General features: G+C 43.7%; 1 non-coding gene across 1 annotated transcript; it reads left to right on the top strand.

Annotated features, from left to right (window-relative positions):
* Positions 1-5,616: 5,616 nt before the first annotated feature.
* Positions 5,617-5,693, top strand: Trnas-cga. Its single transcript has one exon. It is a non-coding gene; the product is annotated as a tRNA-Ser (tRNA).
* The last annotated feature ends 877 nt before the right edge of the window (positions 5,694-6,570 follow it).

Below are 6,570 nucleotides of genomic sequence, written 5' to 3'. Positions count from 1 at the left end.
GTATAAATGACCTAGTAGATAGTGTCGGAAGTCCCATGCGGCTTTTCGAGGATGATGCTGTAGTATATAGAGAAGTTGCAGCATTAGAAAATTGCAGCGAAATGCAGGAAAATCTGCAGCGGATAGGCACTTGGTAGGGAGTGGAAACTGACCCTTAACATAGACAAATGTAATGTATTGCGAATACATAGAAAGAAGGATCCTGCATTGTATGATTATATGATGGCGGAACAAACACTGGTAGCAGTTACTTCTGTAAAATATCTGGGAATATGCGTACGGAACGATTTGAAGTGGAATGATCATATAAAATAAATTGTTGGTAAGGCTGGTGCCAGATTGAGATTCGTTGAGAGAGTCCTTAGAAAGTGTAGTCCGTCAACAAAGGAGGTGGCTTACAAAACACTCGTTCGACCTATACTTGAGTATTACTCATCAGTGTGGGATCCGTAGAGGTCGGGTTGACAGAAGTGGTAGAGAAGATCCAAAGAAGAGCAGCGTGTTTCGTCACAGGGTTATTTGGTAAGTGTGATAGCGTTACGGAGATCTTTAAAGCTATCCAACCTGCTCCATCCTGTGCGAGCCTGTGCATCTACGAATAACTACACCATCCTTCATCTTTCTGAATCTGCCTACTGCATTCCTCTCTTGGTCTCCCTGTATAATTTTTACCCCCAACACTTCCTTCCAATAGTAAATTGGTGATCCCTTGATGTGAACCGATCCATCCTTTTTGTCAAGTTGTGTCAGAAATTTCTTCTTTCCTCAGTGCTGTTCAGTATTTCCTCATTGGTTACTTGATCGACCCGTCTAATCTTCAGCGTTGTTCAGTAACACCACATTCCGAAAGCTCGTATTCTCGTTTATCTAAATTGTTTATCGTCCATGTTTCGCTTCCATACATGGCTACGCTCCAGACAAATACCTTCAGAAAAGACTTCTTAACATTTAAATCTGTACATGTTATTAACAAATTATTCTTCTTCAGAAACGATTTTCATGCAATTGCCAGTCTGCATTTTATTCCTCTCTACTCCAGCCATGATCAGTTATTTCGCTGCCTAAATAGCAAAACTCATCTACTATGTTAAGTGTCTCGTTTGATAATCTATATCCCTTAGCATTATCTGATTGGAATACATCCATCACATAAATGAAAAGTGGATCGCAAGTGCAGCTCTGAGATGAGGTGGTTGGCACAGAAGGGGAATTCGTGGCGGGCCGCTTCAAACCAGTCAGACGATTGATGACTTAAAAAACCATAAACTATTTAAGAGACAATCTGAGCAACTCTTTTCAGCTATCTGCAGGTGATGCTGTCATTTACCGTCTTCTAAACTCATCGTATGATCAAACCCAATTGCAATAGGAATCAGACAAGATATCTATAAGGTGCGAATACTGGAATTCACTCAAAATAATGAAAAGCGTTAATTCATCGACATGGATACTAAAAGGAATTCGATGAATTTCGGTTACACAATAAAACACACAAATCTGAAGGCTGTAAATTAAACTAAATATTTAGTGATTGCAATTACGAATAACTTAAACTGGAATGGTCACATCGATAATGCTGTGGTGTGAAAGCAAACCAAAGACTACGATTTATTGGCAGAACACTTAGAGAATGCGACAGTTCTGATAAAGAGACGGCATACACTATGCTTGTGCGCCCTCTTTCTGCACTACTGCTGTGCAGAGTGGGATCCGCATCAGAAGGGCATCCCGTTTTGTATTGTGAAATAGGAGAGAGGGTACCACGGACATATCACGCAAAATAGTGTAGAAATCATTAAAACAAAAGCGTTTTTCATAGCGGCAGTATCTCCTCGTGAAAATTCAATCACTAACTTTCTCCTTAGAGCGTGAAACTATTTTTGGCTCCCATCCACACACGAAGAAATGATCATCATAATAAAATGAGACTACTCATATCTCGCACCCGAAAAATTTGTTATTTTTACCAGTGAGCTGTTTGGAACAGTAGAGAAATAGTTTGAAGGTGGTTCGATGAAGCCTCTCCCAGGCACTTAATTGTGAATTGCAGAGTAATCATGTAGGTGTAGATGTAGATTTAGACGGACGTGAAACTGTCACACAAGGCCGAAAGAAGCAGTTCACCCAACGGTGTGGTGTTGGGTGCTACAGGCATCTCTATTACTTCCACCTCTTCCTGTCTCATTCGCGAATGGTGCGTGGAGAAAACTATCTTCTATAAGCCCCAAATTCTCTTCTATTAGCACTGTGATAATTTTGTTTATGTGCAGTGATGAGACAAAACACTAAGACCACCTCCCATTGCGATGTTGAGTGCCGCCTCCTGGCAATGCGGCCACGTGATGCGGTAAGGAAAGCGGAGTAGACACGAATGAAGAATCACCCTGGTGACGATACAGACCGCAAATTGTGAAATTCACTGAGATACGTGACTCTGACAGAGGACAGGTTGTTATGCTCCGATATCTGGGTACGAGAAAATCAGTAACGTCGAAGCTGGTCGGCTGTTCGCTTGCTACTGTAGCGGGTATTTACGCACAGTGATTGAAGAACGATGACTTCACGTGTAGGCAACAAAATTCGGATGTCAGTGCATCACCGCAGAAGGCTGAGGCCGGAAGCTTGCGCACTCTGTGAAATAGGATAGGTGACGATCTGTTGGACATCTGACGACAGAGTAAAATCTTGGTCCAGGAGCACATCGTTTAGATTACATTGTTGAACATGAGGTACCGAAGCAGACCAACTACGGTTTACATTGTTGACCAAATGGCTACAGTGGGCGCTGGACCATAGAGACTGGGCCGTAGAATAAGGGAAACGTGTCGTTTTGTCGAACGAATAACAGCAGATCAATGTCCAGATACGCCGTCTTTCAGGCGACCGGTTGCTCAAATGGTACGTCTCGCCAAGAACGCAGGCAGGTATTGGCAGTATTATGCTAGGGGCGACATTCGCCTGGGATTTCATGGGACCCGGGGTAATAATCGAAGGTACTAAGACAGCTCTGAACTGCGTAAACATTAATGTAGCCGAGATGCATCCTTTCACGCTTGATGTCTCGTCTGAATACGATGGCGTCTTCCGCGGGTTAACTGTATCGCATGGTCAGGATGGTGCTAGAAGTGTTTGAGGAGTTTGACAGTATACTCACGTTGATGTACTGACCACCAAATTCGCCTGACCAGAGCCCGATATCTCGGACGCTAACAGGAGCCAGTTTCGTTCCTGCAGCACACTGATCTCTACTTTACGAGAATTACGTGACCTGTGCCTAGACATCTTGAGCCACATAACCCCTAAAACCTAAAAATACTTGTAGAATCCACGCCGCACTGAAATGCTGCTGTAATTTGTTCCAAAATTGGACCAACGGCTTTAAACCGGTGGTGATGAAGTTTCCGGCTGAAACGTGAAGGAAGTAATGTGTCATTTGATCAGGCTGGAAACATATGCGCTGTGAATTTTGATGCTGTATCTCTCTGTGATGCTCAAATTCTTGTAGCTTCCGCCAGTGTGACCTGGTGAACTTTCGCGCTTACTAAACTAATCTTCGAGCAATCGCTCCTCTCTTCATTACGTTTTCTCGATCAACCCAGCAGGGTCAGAGTCCCAGACTGACGAGCAATACTCTAGAATCAATTGAATGTGTATACTGTAAATCACTTCCAACCCGTTGTAGCCAAGGACCACTTGTCATAAACCTGTCTCTGAGTAAAGCAGGCCGGCCGGTGTGGCCGAGCGGTTCTAGGCGCTTCAGTCTGGAACCGCGCGACCGCTGCGGTCGCAGGTTCGAATCCTGCCACGGGCATGGATGTGTGTGATATCCTTAGGTTAGTTAGGTTTAGGTAGTTCTAAGTTCTAGGGGACTGATGACCTCAGATGTTAAGTCCCATAGTGATCAGAGCCATTTTTTTGAGTAAAGCAGATCTCGCGAATATTATGTCAATTCACCTGAGAGTAAATTTAGGCTCAGGTGACAAAAGTCATGGGATTCCTTCTAATATCGTGTCGCACCTCCTTCTTTCCAGCGTAGTGACGCAGCTAGATGTGACATGGACTCAAAGAGTTGTTGGAAGTAACCTGCAGAAATATTCAGCCATGCTCCTTCTACTACCCATAATTGCGAAACTGTAGCGGGCGCAGGATTTAGTGCACGAACTGAGTATGTCCCTTAAACGTTCGGTGAGATTCATCTCGGACGATCAGGGTGACCAGAACATTCGCTCGAATTGTCCAGAATGTTCTTTAGACCAATCGCGAACAACCGTGGACCGCTGACATGGCGCATTAACATCTACAAAAACTGCAGCGTTGTCAAGGGACACGACGTCCATGAATGGGTGCAGGTGGTGCCAACTAGCCGAACATCCAGAGGACCCAGTCCATTCCACGTAAACACAGCCAATCCTATTATAGAGCCACCACACCTTGCACAGTGCGTTGTTGACAACTTGGGTCCATAGCTCCTTGGTGCCTGTGCCACACCATCAGCTCTTAGCGACTGAAATCGGGGCTCAGGTATGGTCCAGAGCCCAACAGAGGCGCTGCAGGTGATGTCGTACTGTTAGCAAAGGCAGTCGCGACGGTCGTCTGCTGCCATAGCCCATTACGCCAAATTTCGCCGCACTAACGGTTAGGCTCGTCGTACATCCCACATTGATCTCTGCAGTTACTTGAGGCAGTGTTTCTTGTCTGTCAACACTGAAACTTCTACGCAAAAGGTGCAGATCTCGGTCGTAACTGGAGGCTGTCAGCCACTGCATTGTCCGTGGTGTGAGGTATCACCTCAAATGTAGTACGCTCGGCACATTCTTGACGCTGTGGATAGCGTGTATCGTCACGAGTCAATATGCAATAGCATTTTATTGCAGTGACCTACTTTGAAATACAGGCTACTAGCTTTGGAACCGTTGGCGGTGGCAACATGCAACCGCTGGTATCTTAGCGTGGCTCACTCGCACCTGTCGCTAGCCTAAATGTGGGAAGCGCAACCTGTGGCAGTTCGAGCGACAGAATATTCAAGCCCCTAAGAATCTAAATAAACTGTATTAAATATTATTCAATTTTGTTAAAAGTTAATATACAGCCCTTTGTTATTAAAAGGATGGTTGTGTTAAAATCTCAGCTATCTAGCTGAGATACTTTCAGATTTAGAAACAATTACGTAAAACACCAAGAACCGACACTTATAAGATTGAAGTCAGTTAGGATTCATAGCAGTTTGTCTTTTAGTACCATTTGGAATTATTACTGAAGTTCACTAAAGGGCAAAACAATTTATTTAGATATTTATAGTTAAAAACGTTCACTGTTTTTCATTTTCATAATACAGAATTCAGAAATGATTAATATTTATTTAGTAACCATTTGTTTTGTTGTGTGAATGAGAGTGACGAATAGTGTGTATGTGGGACATACATAGAGATCCAATATTATCTGATATTAAACATTACGTACCTAATGTGGAACTTCCTGGCAGATTATAACTGTGTGCCGGACCGAGACTCGAACTCGGGACCTTTGCCTTTCGCGGGCAAGTGCTTCTGTGAAGTTTGGAAGGTAGGAGACGAGGTACTGGCAGAAGTGAAGCTGTGAGGACGGGGCATGAGTCGTGCTTGGGTAGCTCAGTTGGTAGAGCAGTTGCCCGCGAAAGGCAAAGGTCCCGAGTTCGAGTCTCGGTCCGGCACGCAGTTTTAATCTGCCAGGAAGTTTCATATCAGCGCACACTCCGCTGTAGAGTGAAAATTTCATTCTATTACGTACCTGTGTTTTGGGAAAGTGTGAAGCAAACTGATACAATGAAAGCTGTAATTGCCCTACCTTGCTGATGACGTATGTCCAGGGATACTTGCCCTACCTTGCTGATGACGTATGTCCAAGGATACTTGCTTTTGTAAGAAGGCAGCCAGAATAGTCATTTGCTGAGTGATGATTTTCTAAAGTAATTTCAAGCTTAGTTTTCTTTTCGTTTGGTTTAGTTAAAAGTTTTATTAAGAATTGCCTGACGAAGTGACGTAAATGCATTTGTGAATATGGATTGGCGTAGGACAGTTTTGACGCGAGAAAGAACTCGAAGAATCTTTTTGATTGGCTGGTCATTTTGAACAACCAATCAGAGTTAAGCATTTCCCGCGCTCTATCAAGTAGTTATAGGCCCTGGAAGGAACGGCAGGAGGGGAGTCGTTGGCTAGCTATCAGACGTACAGGTCATGTTGGGCGTGTCCGTCTGCGTCATGAATAAAATGAAGAAGTTACTGGTATTTCGCATCAAGATGATATTGCTGTGAAAGCAGTTGCATTTACGGACAGATTGTGGAAATTTGAGCTTTGGGAAGTTTTTAGTTGCAAAGATAAACGCGTGTGAATTTTCGGCCTTTGTAGAATTCCGCGTGGCATGTTTCATAATTATTTATCTGTGGAATAGTTGGCGAGCAGTTTCTTTATTAGAAATCCACTGAAAACAAACGACCGAATATGAAACTCATATATTGTAGCAGAGCATCGACTGTACATCACGTAACAATTCAGGTCGGACTTAATTACATTTCTGGCTGTCTTGCGTTTATA

Source organism: Schistocerca piceifrons, chromosome 1, assembly GCF_021461385.2.
Source record: "Schistocerca piceifrons isolate TAMUIC-IGC-003096 chromosome 1, iqSchPice1.1, whole genome shotgun sequence".
NCBI classification, from domain to species: Eukaryota; Metazoa; Arthropoda; class Insecta; order Orthoptera; family Acrididae; genus Schistocerca; species Schistocerca piceifrons.
This window is presented reverse-complemented; position numbering and strand designations above follow the sequence as displayed.